General features: G+C 37.3%; 1 protein-coding gene and 1 long non-coding RNA gene across 6 annotated transcripts in view; one reads left to right on the top strand and one right to left on the bottom strand.

The window, feature by feature from the left end:
* Positions 1-15856, bottom strand: part of LOC135219602 (mucin-2-like) — a 95988-nt gene extending 80132 nt beyond the window's left edge. For 2 of the 5 annotated variants that reach the window (XM_064256493.1, XM_064256494.1), the window contains exon 1: positions 15573-15856. The gene's annotated coding sequence lies outside the window, so the exon portion shown is untranslated. The other 3 variants (XM_064256495.1, XM_064256491.1, XM_064256492.1) reach the window with 3 other exon arrangements.
* The window catches only part of LOC135219603 (uncharacterized), a 125101-nt gene that overhangs the window by 63962 nt on the left and 37970 nt on the right, over positions 1-23169 (top strand). The gene's annotated exons all lie outside the window — the stretch shown is intronic.

Below are 23169 nucleotides of genomic sequence, written 5' to 3'. Positions count from 1 at the left end.
ATGTCAAATCTCTAATAACTCCCTGAAATTTTTTAACTGTTAGATTTCCTTTGAAGAATCAGAGCAAGCCTGATGAATGTCTTGAGAAAGCTTGATATCATTCAGCAAGAGAACTCTTTTTAAATCCCAGTTGTATACCCGAACCATACCAACTGGGTCAGGCCCAACGCAGGTGTACACACTGGGTATTTACGAATCCAAACATTCGGTTAAAATTAGCAGGGGAGACTCGCCGTTCGGGCTTATTTTGTGTTATTGGGTTGAATGATAAAGAGGAGAGCCCTTTTCCCCTCTTAAATCAACAGCTCGGTCATTTCGTCTGTAGGGATATTTTGAAACCGTTCCTGGGTACATTACGTGAAATGACCGTTGTTTGTCCCTACGCACACCTGAATTCTGATATATGACGTCTTGCGTACGTGTTAAGAAGTGTGGAATGAGAAGTTTTATGTAACTGGAAGTAGTGGATTTAAGATATTCACTTTGAGAGGTTGTGGAAAATATCTGCTTTGCATCAACGAATATACATTTCATCTTGTTTCCTTAATGACGAACCATCTATAAGAGAAGCAGTAAAGAAAATATCCGAGTGTTCTTTTCCTTCATCACCTGAAAGTCAAGTCAGGCCGAGAAATGTTCGACGTTTGAAGCCTTAATTAAGGCCAGTGTGCTCAGACATCGCGCTTTCCTTTCCCCCAGCCTCTGTACTGTACAACGGCCTCAGTCATCCTGGCTATTTGTTCCCTCGCTCGAGGGCACTTTCAGATGCTTTATTGACATTTTTGAAATTTAATTTACATTGCGGCTTATATTCACCTATCCCCTTGTTACTTTGTTGATATTTGTTCTTAATGACTTATATGGCAGATCGATTTCCTCCTACCAACTTTCTCCCAGAGTTCTCTCTGTTTCCTGCGAGTGCTTTGTTCTGTGGAAGTCTCTTTGTCAAGCTTATGATAATAGCCGTTAAGCATATTGGTGAGTGTGCTGGATGGCTATGGATATTATTTACGGAGAAAATGATGAAGAATTTAGATAGGAACACAACGGCTTAAATCCATTCTAATTTTATACGAGTATACTAGATATTAATCTGTTATATTTTATTTAGTATACTCGTACGTGACGAAGCCAGTTTATGTAGTAGACAGCATCAGTTCCTTTTCTTGAAGTATTTTCTCACTGTATTCATTTACACATTAGCTCACAGTCATGGAAACCATTCTGCCTGCAGTTACACTTACAATTGTATTCATCAACATCATAGAAGAAAAACCCTTAAAGTAGACTTTCAAAATACAAACGCATTAAACCCGTACATACATATATGCTCTACTTAAGCTCACGCTTCACGTTTAATAATTCCTCTTGGATATTTCATTATACGAACTGTGAATCGAGTTGAAAACTGGCCCGCTACTAATGCCACACGGTATCGGAGGATTCCCAACGACAACGCAGGCGAGTAAGTGTTGGCAACTGCCTTCCAAAAGTTCTGCAGATCAACGGCCCAGGGGGTTTTGGGGGTGGCCAATTCACATCTGATTAACAGGTGTTCAATTCCTCATTTCATTTTGAATGATTCGCATTGATAGTTAAACCCCGAGATGGGTTAGTGGTGTCAATGCACCTAACTTGTGCACTGAAGGGTCTTCGCAACTTCCCTTCGGCCCCTAGCCGGAACCTCTTTCATTCCTTTTACTGTACCCCCTTTCATATTCTCTTTCGTCCATCTGACTCTCCACCCTCTCCAACAATTGATTCATAGTGCAATTGCTTTGAGATTTTCCTCCTGTTACACCATTCAATTTTTCTTACTGTCAGTTTCACTTTAATAACCTTATAGGTCTCAGCGCTCGACCTTTGCCCTAAATTCTATATTCTATTCTATTTATAGTTAAAGGCCTTACAACGCCTTGCAAATCCACACGCCCCTACCATTCGTTACTTTCGTTTGTATTTCCTTTATTTCATACTTTAACGTTCTGTCGTTCGTTCCAAGTCCTCCAGCTTAAAAGAGATGCGAAGATTTCACCTGATTTTTGCGTTGAGCGCTGACCAAATCTGCAAGGACATAATTGCTCTAGCAGATACTCAGGCGCTGCCGACGCTCCGATTTGCATCTTATATAAAGCAGCAATAATGCAAAGAAGTTTTCGCTGTTCTGCTTCATATCGGAACAAGGCATTCATTTTGATTGTTTATTTTTCTCGTCTGTTTTCGTACTATTCCTCTTCGCAAAGATCGTCGGGACGAAACATGATTCGTACTACACCTGAGGAACGCTGAGTTGTTGCGCCTTGGCTGCCGCGTTTGTTTCCTTGTTGTTTATATAACAGGGACACTTCAAAGCAACCTTTAGCTCTCCGCTGACTGTTGTCCTTGTTATGTTTCGTTGCAGGAGACATTCGGCTCAAGATTTCCCAAGTGCCTGTACTTTAACCCGCTTAGACTAGGATCTATACAGACTGCACTACACTTTGCTAAGGGATATATAGAATTGTTAGCATGATGATGATGATTTTGAGAGATGATGTATCTTATTCACGATATGGGTCTCTTAGGAAACGAGATGTAGCTCTAGAATGCAAATATTTCATACATTCGATTCTCACCGCCGGTTCAGAATCGCTAAAATCAAGGTTAGTCATTGCACCGATAAATAATTGCTCTTTATGAGGAGACCGAAGGAGAAGCCGACTTGACATCTCCGCATAAGGCTACGCTTGAAGAAAAATGTTAAAAAAAAAAGGGGGGCGGGGGACTGATGGTAACAGCCGAAGTTGAACCCTGAAGGAAACGACGTTAGGTGACGGTGTGTTCATGAGTCGGTCCCAACCCTGAGGTTTTGGAAAAGCTTCGCCGTCTTCCTTCTCCTCTTTAATGGAGAAAATGAAGCCTTGCACTTATTTATTTGTTTATTCACTTTACTAAATTCTCAGCGAAAAGATTGAGAGAGACTGAACGTCATCCGGTGGACTGTAGGCATTACTTAAGGTTCTTTGCAGCGTGCCTTCGGCCCTTACCTGTAGCCACTTCCGTTTATTTCACTGTACCTCCTTTCATATACTCCTTCTCCTATCTTACTTTCCACCGTCTCCTAACACTTGAGTCATAGTGCAACTGTGAAGTTTTCCTCCTGTTACACCTTTCAAACCTTTTACTGTTAATTTCCATTTCAGTGCTGAATGACCTCATAGGTCCCAGTGCTTGGCCTTTAGCCTAAATTCTATATTCAACTCAACTCAAACCTCTTTACCGTCTGTATTCCCTTCAGCGCCGGATGACATAGCCCCCAGCGCTTGGCTTGTGGTGTCAATTCTATATTTTATTCTGTTCTTCCGTAGCTGTACTGAGTTTCTTTTTCTTCACCTCCATTCCCTTCTCTCTTTCTTCAGTCTTGCTGGCTGACCTTTCTAACTGTTACTTTTTGTTCTTGTTTTTCATGTCATTCTGTTTCTGGGTCGCTGTCCAACTACTCCAACCTTTATTTTTGCACTTAGTAGCAGTAGTAGACGGGATTTGCCTTTGAATCGGCGCCGTTGCTCAATCTGTTTCTTCTCTGCTTGTGACTGAGGAATGTCAGCAATCGGTTTATATTGTTATCTTTTTTTTGTCACTATACGCTGGACAGTAGAAGAAGAAATGTTACAAGTTTAGAGTTATTTTTTCACAGCACAAACATTTGGTGTCTTCGTTTTTAATCTGTTCCCTTTTTGTCATTCAATGTGTGCCTAATCTAGCCCTGCTCATCAGCGTTGCTGTTTCAGCGTCACCGTATGAGTTTTGTTCTCTGATGTTTCCTTAAATATCCTATAGGTTTTTAAAGGTCGTCTTTTGGGTGTTTGGCTCCATAACCTAAATATGACGATTCATTCATGATGTTGGCTCCTGCCAGCTACAGTACCTGCTTTCCAATGGCTGTTTTAGATATGAAGTTTTTGACCTGACCTCCTTATTCTTGAGAGCTCCAGACCCCGGCCCGCATATTCACGAGTTGTAACCGAGTATGACCCCTTCTCTGAAAAAAGCGGGACGCCATATCGTCAAAACTAACCATAAAATCTTCTTGAAAGTAAGCTCATTGTGTTTCCCACACACAAGATTTCTAGATGGTCATCTGTTCCAAGCTTAACTAACCTAGGGGCATGGCAAAAAACCGGGGCTGGTGCAATACTAGTATACATCTGGGGAATTTGCTCCCCCCGGTCTTTGCGTTGCACTACTTCATCATTCACAGATTGAAGCGTTCCCCTTCACAGGTGGTTCATAGACGCACCTGGCGTTTCTTGCTAAGCAGTGATTAATTAAAATATCCGGTTTGCATTTCATCGTAATCTGACTGTTGTCTAATGAGCTTGTTAGATTTTTGAACCACTTAAGGTTATTTGATTTTTTAAATAACCTTACACATATATAATTATGTGTGTATGCGTATAAACACATAATTATACTTTATCTTCCAAATAATTATTTGGAAGATAAAGTATAATTATGTGTTTATACGCATACACACATTATATATAGTGTATATACATGTATGTAATTATAATATATATATAAATATATCTATATATATATATATATATATATATATATATATATATATATATATATATATATATATATTAATATATATATAATTATATATATATATATATAAGTCATATCACATTTCCGTGATTCATATACATATATCGAGCTACAATGTCCTTTAATATCTAATTCGCTCTACCTCGGAATTAATATATTTTCATATATGCTTAACCGAAGGGGAATTTTTTCTCGATAAATAAGACTTGCCTGGACCAGGGCGCGAACCCATGGATCCTCTCAAATCCAGGAACGTCAGTGAAGCTTTTACCTACTACACCACCGCGAGAGTGTAGTAGGTAAAAGCTTCACTGACGCTCCTGGATTTGAAAGGATCCATGGGTTCGCGCCCTGGTCCAGGCAAGTCTATTATCAAGAAAAAATTCCCCTTTGGTTAAGCATATATGAAAATATATTAATTCCGAGGTAGAGCGAATTAGATATTAAAGGACATTGTAGCTCGATATATATATATATATATATATAATATATATATATATATATATATATATATGTATATATATATATATATATAATATATATAATAATATTATATATATACATATATGTATATATATATATGTATATATATATATATATATATATATATATATATATATATATATATATATATGACTGTAGAGAGGATAAGTTGAGGAATCGTCTCTTGCGTGTGAAAGAACTGCATCATAACTGTGATTTTTTCCCGTCAAAGATGTCCACTCCAGATAAATTTTCTTCTACACATCTTACATCTTCGTCAATGATTTTTATTTTCCTTTTTCTTCAGATGCTTATTATATGTCTATAATTTTCCTCATTAAAAATAAATTTTGCTTTCTGAACTCTTCACGAATGCTCAATCTTAGTTACGACTGATTTATCTTGTTGATATTGTTACAAATTAGATGGGATAGATGCAATTCATTACAGTTTGTTGTTTTATGAACGACTTTGATTTATCAGTCTAATATTTCTCCAGACTTGACTTTCTCATATTTGTCGGAATCTGAGGCACTGGAGTAAACGATCATACATTTTGTCAAAGTAGAGCCAATGTATTTTAAACACATCGGTTGAAAAAAAAAAAAAAAAAAAAAAAAAAAAAAAAACTAATCACTTCAGATTTTCTTGCCAGAGTTGAATGTAAAGCCTTCCATAATATCTGTCTCTGGTAACGATTCTATAGGCAGTCCCCAGGTTACATCAGGTTTGGGTTAAGTCATTCCAGACTTGAGGCGCTTGCCTCATGGCGCTGTTAACCTGCTTTACGGCGCTGTTGCTATTTATTCCCATTATAATTATGATGATTCGGGTTAAGACGATTTTCAGCTGACAGCGCCCTGCTGGGAACGAAACCCCCCGCCATAACCCGGGAACTAACTGTATTTGTATTAAAATGTCTCCTGTCTTTGTGCCTTTCAAAAGCACTGTTTCAGACAGTGCTTGCAAAATCTCTTCGCTTCTCACGGCCATCAGTGCATAATCAGAGGAATTTATTTCTGGTGGTTAGAAATTCATTTTCTAAATAATATGGTTCGAATTCCACAATAACCTGTAGGTCCCGTTGGTAAGTAACCAATTGGTTCTTAGCCATGTAAAAAAATCTAATCCTTTGGGCCAGGCCTAGGAGAGCTGTTAATCAGCTCAGTGGTCTGGTTAAACTGATATATACTTAACTTTTGCAAAACCTCGTGAAATTTTGCCACCACCTGTTGTTCTACAGTGCCATAAGGTGAACCCTTCTCGTTTCACTTTGATTGATAAGCATTGTTTAAAAATCTCAGATTCTGCTCTCTCTCTCTCTCTCTCTCTCTCTCTCTCTCTCTCTCTCTCTCTCTCTCTCTCTCTCTGGCCTTTTTTATCCCTTGACCTACGTTTAAATTTGTGTTCTCGTGAAGTATTAGAAGATTTTATTTGTAAATAGTGTTTGTCTTAATATGAAGAGCAAAGCAAATTCAGCTGAAACAGTAGAATCTCAATAATATATATATACAATAACTAAGTATATAATTGACATTTATATAATTAAATATACATAATTAGGATATATCATATAATATATATATATATAATATATGTATATATAACAAATACTACGTATATATGCATATATAATTAAATATACATTATATATATATGATATATAAATGTATTTAAATACATATTCATATGTATATATATACATACATATACATATACATATTTAAAATCAAACCTAAATTCTTTTTCAAGGAACCAACGTTATCCGGTGGTTTTGTAATCTTCGGTGCTCATGGAGAGAGAGAGAGAGAGAGAGAGAGAGAGAGAGAGAGAGAGAGAGAGAGAGAGAGAGAGAGAGAGTCTGCTGTTTCGTCCCCTCAGTTGGAGAAGAAAATATTGCCAAAGTTTAAGACTCGAGTCATCGTTATCTTGTGCCTCATTTCTCCATCAAGTTCAGACGATTTATTTTGGGACTTTTGTAACATCGCCGGCGATTTTGGGCTGCTCTCGCCCTCGCCCCATATGTTTCTTCGGTTATGAAACTTGAACTGCTACTAATTTTAGTGATTATGTATACTGGGTCCACAGCTACTCCGCCTCATTCGTTTTATGGGTTAGAGAACATCAACTACTACCACAAGCATCGTCTCCTCACATGTTTAGCTCATTATGAAGGCAGGCAACCGCTTCGAGTATTTCTCTGCTACTTCTTATTTTTTAGTACTGTTGCCAGCTCCTGCGTCAGCGATGTTCATTTTATTGTTTGAGGATGTGCGGGAGAAAACAGAATGGCGTTTGGGTAACAAGAAATGATAATGTCAATAAAACTGGTGAGTATAATCAGATTATTATTAACTGGGCTACCAAGGACAGGCTAGGCAAGGCTAAACCCCCACTGACACCTTGCAAGACATTTTTCACCCCCCCTACCCCCCCCCCCCCCCCCCCCCCCCCCCCCCCCCCCCCCCCCCCCCCCCCCTTTAGATTAACGCATCTTGAAGGTTGTTTTTTTCGCGTTTAATTCAGATATATATATATATATATATAATATATATATACACATATAGTATATATATATATATATATATATATATATATATATATATATATATATATGTATATATATATGCAGAAGATAGGTACTATGTCGTACCTCTAAGTAAATGGGGATATAATCCACAATGGCGTAAAATTCTCATGTAGTTATATAAATTATATCTATATTGTAGAGTGATTAAAGCTTTCGACCATCAGCTGTGGACCACATTGTAGTGAACAAGACCACAGCTGATGGTAGAAAGCTATAATTCACTGTACAAGAATTATATGTTTTATATAACTACATAAAGATTAAATTGTGGACTATATCCCAGATATATATAATATAATATATATATATATATATTATTATATATATTATTAATATTTTATAATTATAATATATTCATACAAATATATATTATATAATATACATAATTTAAGATACACCGTTTCAAAGAAAGAACAATATAAATTTACAGCGCTTTCTCGCTTTAACTGCTAAATGAAAGATGAATCTCCGTCACAGAAAACTTCCACAACATTAATTGCTTTATTTATCTGCACAAGAAGCTCACCAGCTGCAAGTTAACGACAATCTTTCTTAGGCTTCGCCATTTGCAATCTCCCATACCCACCATCTCTCTCCCCTTCTCTCTTCTCTCTCTCTCTCTGATCTACTCTCTCTCTCTCTCTCTCTCTCTTGCTATATATTATATATATATATATTATATATATATATATATATATATATATGTATATATATATATATATATATATATATATATATATATATGTGTGTGTGTATGTGTGTGCGTATGGGCATGACTGAATCACGATATTAGGACGTGATGGATATATAGATAAAAAGCAGAATCCACGAAGCGAAAGTTTCCCTCGTGGATTTTGCCTTTATACGCACAAACTCGCACACGCATATACTATATATATATATATTATATATATATATATATATAATATATAATGTTATATAATATATATACTAATAAATATATATATATATATATACTATAAAACATATACATATACATATACACATACACGTTTATATAAATATATAGAATTACAAGTCACCTCGCTTTCTCTAGACCCTCAGGAACGAACCATTTCAAAACTGTGAATCCTTCTTTAATTTTTCACTTATATTTAGCTTCGTTTGCAACATTTACATTTCTTGTCATTTCTCGCCCCCTTAGCCATCCTTACTACGCATATACAGCAGATTACATTACCTTCTTTCACCTCTTTTGCGTTCTCAGTCAACAACTCTGCTTCACTGGATTCTGTTAAGAAGACTTAGCCCAGTGATGCGTTCATGCATTCCAGCTTTTGCTTCCTTTGACATTTATCCTGTGTCAGTGTCAGTCCTGCAGAACCCCAACACCACTTGACTTATTTTTTCCCATGAGTGCCCCATCTCTCTGACTTCCTTTTACTGTCATAACCTTGCTTTTTGTTGCTTTCATTTTCATTGTTGTCGTTTAAACAAGTTCAGTCTGTTTCATGTGTCTGAAGGGTAGTTTTGCTGTCATCGACTAATAATTTACATACTCGTATATATCAGTAAACAGCAAGGTCCATAAAAAACATCATAAAATTCATGGTTTATTCACAAGAAGAAACCCTTCGCATATAATCGCAGTGCTTCATCAATCTGGGTCTATCTTTTACTATATATACACAATTCTTGTGAATTTTTTAAAATTAAAGTTGACGTTTAAAACTTAATTTCTTATATAATTAATTATTTGTTTTGTTTTTTATTATTATTGTCATTTATAATATTTTCAATGGTTATGTTTTAATTTTACAATGGATTTCATGGTGTTTTTATGGACCCTGATGTTTACTGATTTAATAGCTCATCTGGAACATATAATATATATATATATATATATATATATATTATATATATATATATAGATATATATATATATTCTTATATATATGTATATATATTCTATATTTATATATATCTATATATATTATATTTTTCTATATAATATGATATATATCTATATTTATATATATTCATATATATATATATATATATATATATATGATATATATATATACTATATCGTATATATGTATATATTTATTCTATATATATATATATCATATATATATTTATTATTATATACATATACACACACACACACACACACACACATATATATATATATATATATATATATATATATATATATATATATATGTATATATATCTTTATATTTATATATATATATAATATATATATATATATATATATATATATATATATATTATATATATCTATATGTATATATATTATGTATATATATATATATATATATATATATATATCTATATATATATATATATATATATATATATATATAAGGATCAGCCACAGTTCTTTACCTCTCAACCTTGCACCTGCATTTCCTGGTCTTGCATTAACTTCATTTCTCTCTCGATCCCTTCAAGCAGTGAAAGCCAACGGGCCCTAACATACTCTTGTCTTGTATCCAAATTTACTTCAGGCCTGTCACTTTCATCTATTTATTCCTACACACATTCCACATTCATAAGGAAATACGATGCACTCATTAACAAACTACCTTTGACACTCCCCATACTTACCCGGGCCGCAAATTCCCGAGATGTATACTAGTATTGAACAAACCCCGATTTTCTTTTGCCATGCCCTTGGGTTAGGTAAGTTCAAAGAGGCAACTTGAACGTCATTTGTGCTTGAGAAATAATGAGATTATTTCAAAGAAGATTCTATGGTTAGTTCTTAAGATATGGCGTCCTACTTTCTCGGGGAAGGTCCAGGGCTTGTTGACAATTCGTGAATCTCCTGGGCTTCCTAAGTAGTATCATTCCATTTCATTCTTATAGCTTTTGTTTTTCTGCCACATTTCCCCCGTACATAAGGATTATCATTTCTCACACTCATTCCTGTGAAACCACTTCCTTGTCCAAACAGACCTTAAACCCCGTAAGCCTTTCAATTGCGCCCTTCAATTTCAGTCCTCTGAAATCCGGGCACCATTGTGCCACATCGTTTACATTTTACTCCTCTCACATCTTCAGTCATTGCTTCAGCTGTCATCATCAGACTTACATTCGTCACTTTCAGTCAAACAGCATTCAGTCCTGCTTCCTATAATCATTGTGATTATATATATAAATATATATATATATATATATATATATATATATATTATATATATATATATATATATATGTGTGTGTGGTGTGTGTGTGTGTGTGTGTGTGTGTGTAGAATCTACTGGTAGTTTTTACCAGATACATATGAAATTGTAATAGCCACAATGCCTTCTTAACTTCTCAAATTCTTTGCTATTTTTTATTTTGGATATGCTTGTTACTACAAAGCCTTGATCTCCAATTTGAAAGAAATTTGAAGAAATTATGATATTCGGTAGCGGGAAACGAACTCGCGATACCAAAATCACGACGAGGTCACCTTTGCCCACAAGGTGACTTCGTCGTGATTATGGCATCGCAGAGTCTTTTTATGCTACCGGACATCATGATTTCTCTCATATTTCTTTGAGGTTGGGTCTCGAGGCTTTGTAGTGACAAGCGTATCCCCCAAAAAACCAAAGAATTTGAAAAGTTAAGCGAGGATATATATATATATATATATATATATATATATATATATATATATATATATATATATATATATATATAATGTGTGTCCTCTCTTAATTTCTCAAATTCTTTGCTTTTTTGGATACGCTTGCATATATGGGTGTTCGTGTGTGTGTGTGTATTTATGCGTATGAATGTATGTGTATTACATTCTCTGAAAAATAGCTGTCACTGCCATATTCATCATAGCTCTGAATCAATAAAACTTTTCTACAGCCTTGTAAGTGCTTCGTGTACCCACAGAAAAAAATCCATCAGGAATTCTATTATTCGCAACGTACCCTTCCGCCTTTTTTCCCTCTCTCTTTTTACGTCCCCTTGTGATATTTATGTCCAAATTACCACGTGAGTTAACTGCTTACTGATGTCCTTCGATTAAGATTCCTTGCTGTTATGCGCTCTTACTGTGTTCTTGCCAGCGTTTGCCATCAACTCTTTCCATATGATGCGTTAGTGCTATTCGGCCTTTCATCAGACATGGCAGGTTTACCATTCCAATCCAAACATGGGACATATCCCCTCATCTTGGTACTGTTTGCTTCATTTCTAGTGTCTGTCATCACACTGTCTATATAATCAAACATTCAGGGCCATTAATTAAACACCCCGGCCCGAACCGCACTTGCATGACAGAGAAGACACTCCTGCCCCTGGAGTCTTGGAGAGACCCTGCACATCACATCGCAAATCTACATATTATATCTATACCCTTCATTTAGGCTGGTTTTTCTTTCTGGGTTTTCTTCACTTTGCAACCACTCCGGTCTTCCTTACGGAAGTGTTTCGTCATTTAGTAGGGGGATAGTGCCGTCAGTACACCTCACGTGGTACACTGTAGGCTTTACTAAAGGCTGTTTGCAACGTCCTTTCGGCCCCGAGCTGCACCCACTTTTTAATCTTTGACCCTAGCGTCTATTCGCACATTCTTTCTTCAGTCTTGTTTGTATAAGCAAAATATATAATAAAATATTTTTGATAAAATATTTTTGACAGATATCCTCATTATGACAAATATGAATATTGGAATTCTACTCAACAACCTAGCTGAGTCAGAAAAACGAATTATCAGAAGAATTGGAAAGACCCTGTATGAGATTAATTCGTTGAAAACTGCCATTATTTAAAAAAAAAAGAATTATTATTATTATTGTTATTGTTTTTTCGTAACATTTCCTTCATGGAATCTCAAGCTTGCATATATATTCGTAATAGAATAGGAGGCAGGCTGTGGCACTATGTAGATAGCGGTAAATGTTCAATGCAGCCACCCTTTGGCATCGGCTGCACCGCTTTCTGTCTTATTAAGGCTTCTCATCCGTTTCCTTCAGTGTCTTCTCACTCAGCTGTCCAACTTCTTTTACCTGTGCCTAGCCCCGCTTCAACTTCCATCCAAGAACTAATCCTTCAGGTGAGTCCTTCGGGAATCTGGAAGTGTGACACAGAAATATCTCCGGCTCATTCTTACAATAATATTCATCAGTATAGTATACATCATAAGTATATTTCCCTTCGTTCGTACAATAATATCCATCAGTATAGTATACATCATAAGTATATTTACCTTCGCCGTCTCTTCTTCTTTCTCAAAGATAGGCATCACTGGACATTCTTCTCATTCGATTCATTTTGATAACACCTCTCCTCAAGATTCATTACTCTCGTTCAACTTAGCCTTTTCATACTTATTAGTTGTGGCATCTGGCTCCTCATCTTGTGCTCCAACATTCGCATCTCATAGAACATTCACAATATCCACTTCGAAAACCAAAGAGAGATTCACTCAGAAAAGTTTTTAATTGTTATTATTATAAAAACCTATCTCTTACATTTTTCACATCCTGCCATGGTCTCTCTCTCTCTCTCTCTCTCTCTCTCTCTCTCGTGTTCAAGCATCTTGAGAGAGAAAGAAGAACAGCCAGCATCTTCCACTAGAATCTAATCTTAAGGATCTCCATTTATCTCATTCTATACCTCAAATTATTTGGAATCTCTTTTTGGCTCCCCATATCCCGCATCCTCTCTCTCTCTCTCTCTCTCTCTCTCTCTCTCTCTCTCTCTCTCTCTCTCTCTCTCTCGCTTCATAAGCATCGTCAGCCACCTCAAGCCTCCCTAAAGGTATTTACGTCATTCGTGGTATTCTGATCATTTACAGAATTGCGGGAAAATTTGCCCATATAGGCCTAGAGGTTGATGGAATTTTTGTGCTCTATTTTTCGCTTTTGCGAGAAATATGGTTACGAACGTGACACAGCCATTTATTCAGAATAAGACTTCACTCATTGGAGGATACTCTGGCGATAAGTAGGACATTTTTCCTAAAATTAGTTACCACGGAGTTGGCCTGGCTTTTCACTGGTCGGAAGTTTACATACCCAAGGGGAGGTTATTGTCACCAATGGCCATTGTATAGGTACTATTAATGGAACTTCCAGTAACAACAGTATTATGAGAAGTATTTTAATGTTTGCACTCTTATCAGTAGTAGCAATATTAGAAGTAGTGACGCCAAAGTATTATTAGCAGCAGGAGCGAATGCTGATTGAATAGTGATGCTGGTAATAATATAGAAGCGCTCGCAGGAGAAGTGAAAGCTCGAAGACGCTGAGCTTATCAAAAGACCTGGTCACAGTAACAGAAAGGAGAAAGGGCGCCATTTTTCCTTTCTGTTACGGGGGTCATGTCTTCAAAAACAGATGAGAGCTGAGTGTCTTCGATTTTTCTTTTCACTTCTCTTGACTCTTGAGAGCGCTTGTATAAATGTCTCATATGCCACGGAACTATTGTGGTATTGGATAAGGAGAGCAATGATCACTAACAAAGTGGCTAATATCTAGAGCAATTGTAAGATGGAAGTGGTAGTTGAAGAAGAAGAAGCGTAGAAGTCGGTGCCACAGAGCAGAAGATGAGGATATCAGGCATAGCAATAATTAAGAGTGGGAACATTTTGTTTACACAGTTATCGCTTTTGAAGCCTTTTGAAGCCATGACGACACACTTTGGCCCCTGGCCTTCTTCAGTCCTCGCACGGCAGCCAATAACCCCACAGTGTCTGAATTCTTTCGACTGCGGAACCTAAATCGTTATTGGAACCTTTAACTCCCTACTTTTATTTATTTTTTTATTATAAAGCTGGCACATATCGCTCCCCACTTTTTCCTTTTCTTATAAAGCTGGAATTTATATTTTTCACCACTTTTTCTTTTTATTACAAACTAAGGAGTTTTACAGTTCTTTACTTACGACAGATTTTATCATTTTGCTTACACACCTTCATAAAAGTATAAAGTACATAATTATTTAAGGTCGCATGCTTGTACACAATGGTACGTATGTTTCACTTACACATATACACACGCAGATAGCATTCCACATGTACCCCTTTACTGTCTACACAATTCAAGTACCAACACTTAAGTATGCAGTCACTGACATACGTTTTAACGCATTTCGTTTTAACGCATTTCAGTTCACTTTGCTTACGCAGTAACACGGTTACATATGCTGGTAGAAAAACAAGAACTGTACACTTGTAGTTCTGTACTCACAAGCTTATGCGCAGATGCACGTACGACTGACTACATCCGGTGTACACGTGCATAGTCGAACGTGACCCACGAAGACGCAGTAGTAATATGCTAAAAAAACGGAGACAGACGAAAATTACAAAATGGTTTACATACCAGAAAACGATGATGAAGAAATGAGTACATCACTTTGACATTATTCTCTCTCTCTCTCTCTCTCTCTCTCTCTCTCTCTCTCTCTCTCTCTTCTCTCTCTCTCTGATCAGCTGTACATACCTTTAGAAGCCCTTCATTTTCCGGAATTTATCCTTTTCTATAATTGATTATAATGTTAAAAAAAAAAAAACACTGATTAAACCGTTCGGTTCACCACAACAGTTTGTTTGAGCGATATTATTTTCAACGAATTCAACACTGTGGAAAGCAGCAGCAGATCTGCCGAACGAACGGAAAGACTAATATTCCTGGTGTTATGTACTGTTTTTCCAACACGGGGTATCGCCCCGACACTCGTACTGTGGAGGCACGAGCCTGGCACTAGCGCCGCCCACCTTTTCGCATGCCCGGACAGGCCGGCACCCATCACACTTATTTTCGGTATGTTTCACCCTCGGCTGCTTGACGTTTTGGCCACTCACGACTCTGCCACGGCGCCCTCCGGCGACATCCGTCGAAGGGGCGCTTGCGAGAGCCCATGATTGCACGATTTTTGCGATCACTGACGCCCTCTTCCCTATACCCACCTGAGCGAAGGGAGACACTTTCTGTGAGACTCGAGCACAAGACATCCTGGCTGTTTCCCCGCTCCGCCAGAAGGCTGCTGGCCCACGCACCAAAATATCACCCTGCAGGGGTGAGAGGGTTTCGGGTGCCCGGGGGCCTGGTGTAGGGAGCCCTCGGTGGGATGGGGCTGAGCAGTGTTCTCACGCCCTCTGTTGTGTGATTCGATGTGGCATCTCATAGAATTGAAGGTGAAAATTCTAATTCATAAAATGGAAGTATTCGCTAAGTTATGAGATTTTAACGCAAGATGAGGTTGTTTTTTTATGTCACTTTGGTCTTATTTTATTTCCCTTCTTCTTTTCGTGAGACTTTGAAGCCAGAAGAGATGCGCGTCTGTGTTCATTCTGCTCAGCCCAGCTTGGCATTATAGAATGGTTCAAGTCAGATGGTCGTTTGGGCAGAAGTCAGCGCTTTGCAAATCTTCCGTTTCCGATTTGATCTTGATCCTGAACTTCTGCCATTTTTCTCGAGAGAATTCCTCGCTCTTTCCTTGATGGGCTTAACAATGGAGGTTTTGTTATAATGGCTCCCGGTGGATATTTTCTTAAATTTTACTGACTGTTTGTGTAGTCTTACGCAGTAATGCTAAATCTCTTGTTTGGCGCATCCTTTGTTTAACCTTAACCCCATTGTTTACATGTTCTTCCCCAGGTTTTTCAGTTTTTATTTGTTATTTTTTTCCTTATATATATATATATATATATATATATATATATATATATATATATATATATATATATATATATTCCCATATTCCCTGTAGCTTTCTATGCAAGTGTATAGTTGTAAATCCCATGTACACATATTTTTGCTTACTCAGGGAATAAGCCTACTAACTGCTTTGTTGTTGTTGTTGTTGTTGATGTTATTTGGGGGGTAGGAAAGCCCTATGGAAAACCTGAGAAGGTAAGGAAGAGGTTTCGTTTTGAGTTTAAGATACAGGAATTTTAGGATAGGATATTTATAATTAATTTATTAGAATTAAAATGTAAAAAATAAATAATGTGCATGTTAAACTGTACAGAACAATTATATCTAATAAAGTTAAACAATGCGCTGTTTAACTGTAGATTTTAGCACGCATCCCAAAATGAGCTGGAGGTCGGATCACGTCTTCGTGGTCTCCATGTGTGTACATTCGCTAGTTTATGTGTCCTTTCACTTAAATATTCGTAGAGTTTTTCTTGGTCTGGTGGAAAAATGTACAGATTTCACTTCACAGGGGACGGAATGTTAGGAGCAGGCATCCATGTCAGCTAGTTGATACGACTCCTATTGAACATATTTCATGTAGATGCCCATTGATTTAGACCTTTTTAATTTTTATGCCAAAAACAAAATGGCTGGACAAATAGAAAATGTATAACTTGGAAAATGTGTGGTAGCTTCAATTGTACTGAAGCTGTGGTTCTAAAATTTGACATATATCATTGCAGCAACAGTAAAATGTTCGAAAAGCATTAAGCCATTCCGTAACGAATTGATAGTTATATACAGATTAGTCACAAAAATATACAAAAAACTTAACGCTGAACTTGGTTAATTTTCAAATCGCGACTTATCTTGACTTTTATTGTGGGTATGTTTCTGCAGTTTGGTATATTTTACTCCAGTGATATCAGTGAGATGTCCTGTAAATATAATGCCAGACTATGCATATTTGATAAAGTTATGTGTATATTTATGTACAATAGTCAGATTTGACTATTGAAAAAAAGGGGTCATATGTTAACCTTTACCAAACATGCGGTTCTGAAATGTTACATTTATCTCATTGATATCTATGAATTATCCTAAATATATTGATGCAAAGATATATCATGCCACACCATAATCATTTGGTGAAGTACTTCCTCTTGGAAAGTCAAGGTCCTTGAAGGTCCCTCCCAAACTTCATCATTTGGAGAAAATCACTTGCCAATCTTCTCGAGAAGATCCTAAATTCACTGCCCCCTTGAATGAGATGATGTTTACTCCAGATGATTAGGTGTCTAACGAAGCTTCTGCCCGAGATATGGCCTGGGTTCTCTCTTGCATCCATAGCTCCAACTGTCATGATGTGCCAGTGTGGACCGGGTTCAACCGAGTTACAACACAAAATAAACACGAGCTCTGCACAATCGGGTATTTGCCTCTCCTCAACGCCCCAGCCCATGAGAACGACATGCTGTGGACATTTATGATGTGATGCCTGAGGATTTCCAACTTTATAAATCCTGGCCAGTCCACAGTCATCACTCTGGACCAACAGCTGTACTGCAAGGCCAAGGAAATACAGTGGGCGAACAGTAATGAATACAAAACTATTATATTCCTGTGACTTGGGGGGTTCCATATTGTCAAGAATTTCATGTGTGTGATTGGAAATAACTGCAGATTCTGGTCTTAGTGAGGTGTGGACAGAGAGTTCTGTCTTTGGAGAGAATACAGCTCAATATAACATGCGGGCCAAATCATACAACAGGGCTATTCTTGCACACAAGCTAACATTTGAAGCTGTTTGGAAAACACTCTGGCCGAAATTCATCGTATGGGCTGAAGATCACCAAGTAGAAGTTGAGCTCTAAACATTATCACTCCATGTCGTAGAAGCTTTGGAAGCACACAGAGCGAGATGTGACCAGCAACAAAGTCGAAGCACTGAAAGACGCAGTTCACCACCCACTTCCACATTTTGGGTGACGTACATCAAAATGATCTCCATCTTGTTGCAGTTCCTGCATGCAGAGAGAACTGGAAAGTGGAGCCTACATAAATTGTCCTTTGCGGCAATGTTACCATAGTTTGCTCAATATGACCAAACAAACTACACTCACTGGGAAGCAGTTTATCTTGCTGACATTATGATCCTTGAAACAAGCCACTCCAATGTTCACCAGGAGTTCATGAATGGAAATTTTGTGGTCAAGACAACCAATAACACATTCAATCAGCTATCGATGGATCAAGTCTTTGAGCATGTCAGCTCGGCTGCCAATCCGGTGGTCCGAGGTTTGATTCCCAGGTCGGCCAATGCGGAATCAGAGGAATTTATTTCTGGTGATAGAAATTCATTTCTCGATATAGTGTGGTTCGGATCCCACAATAAGCTGTAGGTCCCGTTACTAGGTGACCAATTGGTTCCTAGCCATGTAAAAATATCTAATCCTTTGGGCCAGCCCTAGGAGAGCTGTTAATCAGCTCAGTGGTCTGGTAAAACTAAAATATACTTAACTTTGAGCATGTCAACAAAGTTGGCCAACTTGCCAGTGGTCTTGTAGGCATAACAAGATCAGAAGGAGCAAGAGATCAATGGTGCCTCACATTTAACGAGCGAAGCAGAATTGTAGATGGCACAAGCGCCATGTTAGACATGCATGCTACAGATGGAGACTACAACCCTTCCTATGTAAAAGAAACTGGACCCACAAGATTAAAGCGGGACAAGGAAGGTGTTCAGAAGATTGTTGACTAACTGAAGAGATTCAACATTTTTCAACACTAAAATCCAAATGTTGTTAGCCTGGCCACTCGGGACGTAGCTTCTCCTCAAATAACGGAATGTCTTCTGACAGCACATGCAAAAGGGCAAGACAAATTGAAAGAATTTGTGGGCTTACGTCTCATCACGAAAAAAGTGGGATTCCATGACAAGCTCAGACAGTCAAAAAGCTTGATGCTGAAAAGCATGTATCAGGTCCAGAAGAAAAATTCGGCTCTGAAACAAAAACATATCAAAGCAGACCGTAACCTCTTTCAATGCTTGCTTTTTTGAAAGAAGCTGGACACAATGTGGACCTGAAGAAATTCTCAGCCACGAACTTTCACCAGTTTCCCTATCACTTGCAGACATCCGGAGCAACGTGATCCACAAACAAAGCAGCTCTCGGAAATATCCTTCAGACAAGAACAACTGTAGATTGATTGATTGATTGTGTATTATATCTGGCACCACAACATCTGGGTAATTGACACCGAAATAAATTAAATATAAAAGATTAAATTTTTCATAATATTCATATAAAAATATCTATAAATATATTATATAAAAATTTTGTTCATATATATAAGTTCTTACATAGACAATCTATGTATAATTTAAATTTGGTTAAGGAGGCCCGCCTCCCTCATAAAAATACATAACTGCTCTATATTACAATCCTTTCCAAGAATTGTAGCTAGGATAAAATTACCTACTCTGTCACGACCCCAAGACAGGAACCTAGTATGTCTCAAATTCCCATGTCTGGGAAATTCAACCAGCAAATGTCTCACAGTCAAGGGCACAATACAGTTCTTGCAAAACGGAGGATTTTCACGAGACATCAAGAACTCATGGGTGAGTCTTGTATGTCCAATCCTCAATCTGCACAACATCGTATCTTGGCATATACTGATATGACCAAGGAGACGCTGATGACGTGATACTACGCATTTTTTGATTATTTAAAATATCCTCCCACTGGGACTGCCAACATTTTTTAATTCTCTGACCTACTAGAGGATACAAATCCCGATATGGTAGTAGGCATCTTGTGGATTCTGGGGAGCTGACCGCAGACTTTGCAAGTTGGTCAGCTTTCTCATTCCCAGCCACCCCAACATGAGGAGACACCCAACAGAACTTTATTTCTTTCCCTCTTCTTTTTAGTAAAAGCAGCCATTCCAATATATCTAAAATCAGAGGGTTTAAAGGGTTAAAAGATTCCAGCGACTGAAGAACACTTCTTGAGTCACAATATATAATAAAATTACTTTCATTCCGAATTAAAACTTCCTTTAAAGCCTTTAAGATTCCATATAATTCTGCTGTAAAAATCGATGCAACTGATGATAGCCTGCCACTTCTCTCTGCATCAGGGAAGGCTACACCAAAGCTGACGCCAGCATCTGACTTTGAGCCATCCGTGAAAACTGCAGTGGAGTTATCATGTTGCAAAGAGTGTTCTAAAAATATTGACCGCATGGCCTCACTGGACAATTCTGTCTTGTTAAAATTAAAACATCTACAAAATTTTACCTCTGGAAAGTTCCAAGGGCGACTAACTGAGTATTTTGCTGGTAAAATCTCGATTCTTGGCATATTTAATTCACGGACAATAGAATTTACTCTAAAAGCAAATGGATGAGGTTGCTTGGGGTGACCTTCATAAAACTACCAATGCCTTTCATTTCTCATACAAATGCTGGTTAAAAACTTCGGTAGCCTCATGGAGGAATACAGTTGTGTACTGGAGCATTTGAATCATCTCCCACCGAGAGCATGCTTTTAGATGCTGATGAGGTGCCACTGGATCTTCATTATAAGTGTCTGCTGGTTCGGAGCTGGTATAGATTCCAGAGGCTACCGAAGTCTTTAACCAGCATTTGTATGAGATGGAGATCATTTTGATGTACGTCACCCAAAATGTGGAAGTGGGTGGTGAACTGCGTCTTTCAGTGCTTTGACTTTGTTGCTGGTCACATCTCGCTCTGTGTGCTTCCAAAGCTTCTACGACATGGAGTGATAATGTTTAGAGCTCAACTTCTACTTGGTGATCTTCAGCCCATACGATGAATTTCGGCCAGAGTGTTTTCCAAACAGCTTCAAATGTTAGCTTGTGTGCAAGAATAGCCCTGTTGTATGATTTGGCCCGCATGTTATATTGAGCTGTATTCTCTCCAAAGACAGAACTCTCTGTCCACACCTCACTAAGACCAGAATCTGCAGTTATTTCCAATCACACACATGAAATTCTTGACAATATGGAACCCCCCAAGTCACAGGAATATAGTTTTGTATTCATTACTGTTCGCCCACTGTATTTCCTTGGCCTTGCAGTACAGCTGTTGTATATTCTGACTCCTTTAATTTAGACTGTGGAGTCCCTCAAGGGAGTGTTTTGAGTGGAACACTTTTTGCTCTAGCTATTAATAACATTGTAAAGCAGTTACCACAGGGAGTACAAAATAGCTTGTATGTAGATGACTTTGCTATATATTATTCCTCAAGCACTCTTCGTCATCTACAAAGAATTCTTAATAAAGCTATCAAAAACATCCACAACTGGACTTTGTCAGTAGGCTTTAAGCTCTCTATAAAGAAAACCCAAGCAATTATGTTCTACAAAAATAGTAGATGGACACAGAATCAAGATATAGATCTGAAATTAGGTGATAGCCTCATTCAGTTTAGTAATACTGTAAAATTTTTAGGCTTGGTGTTTGACACTCATCTTAACCGGAAAGCACATATAGCCTTTGTAAAAAATAAATGTAATAGTGCCTTAAATTTGATAACAAAATTGTCTCATACTACTTGGTGAGCTAAGAGACAAACATTACTTATGATATATAAAGCACTAGTTTTATCCAAAGTAGATTATGGAAGTACAATTTACGGGTCAGCATCACAAAGTACCTTGAAGTCCTTAGACTCTATCCACACTCGAGGCTTGAGACTTTGTAGTGGAGTCCTTACATGGTGACCTTGTAACAATGAGAAGTGCTTTAAAGATAATGTCCACTGATTCCCCGACAAAAAAAGTATTTGCCATGCGAGATATATTTATTAGTAATCACAAACCACCTTTTCCAATAAGAGCTAATAGGTTATTGGAATCTATTGGTGTTAGAGTAAATATACTCCCACCCTCAAATTCTCCACCTCCATGGATGATGAAGAAAATCAAAGTATGTTCTAACCTTTATCATCTGTCAAAAAAGCAAGATTATACTTCAGATCGCTATAAACAGTATACATTAGAACACATTCGAAGTAAAGGCCCACATAAAGCAATATACACTGATGTATCCAAATCTTCTGCAGGAGTTGGTTGTGCTGCAGTGTCATCATGCAAAATAAGTCAGAATTCATTGCCAATTGAAGTAACTGTCTTTACTGCCGAATTAACAGCAATTATATTGGCAATCAATCAGATAAAATTGTCAAATGATAAACTGATTACCAAATTTGTAATTTATTCTGACTCAAGAAGTGCAATTGAATCCCGTCAAAAAGTTACCTCACACAAGAACCCTTTGGAGTAAAGGAAATTAAACAAATAATAATCAATAAATTATATTCACGTGGGGTTAACATTGAAATATGCTGGATTCCTGCCCATGTTGGAATCCAAGGAAATGAAAAGGCAGATGAAAAGGCCAAGTCTGGGATAAATTCACCAATTTTTGACAATAAATTGCCTGCTACAGATTATATAAACTCAGTGAAGCAGTGCATAAAAATAAAATGGCAAAATCTGTGGGATAGTGAAGCAGACACCAATAAATTAAAGTACATCAAACAGAATGTAGACTTGTGGAATACATCAGTACAAAATGAAAAACGAGCTGAAGTAATATTAACAAGATTACGCATAAGCCACACAAGACTAACTCACGAGTATTTAATGATAACTCCACAAGGGAACATCCCTCATTGCAATGTCTGCTATACAATTTTAACAGTCAAACATATTTTATGTGAATGCCTAATTTTTAATAGGGAAAGAAATTTATATTTAAGCAATAAATCATTATCAGAAATACTATCAGAGTCAGATCATTTTTCTTTATACAGAGAATTAATATTTTTAA

Source organism: Macrobrachium nipponense, chromosome 1 (genome assembly GCF_015104395.2).
Source record: "Macrobrachium nipponense isolate FS-2020 chromosome 1, ASM1510439v2, whole genome shotgun sequence".
Taxonomy (NCBI): domain Eukaryota; kingdom Metazoa; phylum Arthropoda; class Malacostraca; order Decapoda; family Palaemonidae; genus Macrobrachium; species Macrobrachium nipponense.
Note: the sequence above shows the minus strand (reverse complement) of the source record. Positions and strands in the feature narration are given on the sequence as shown.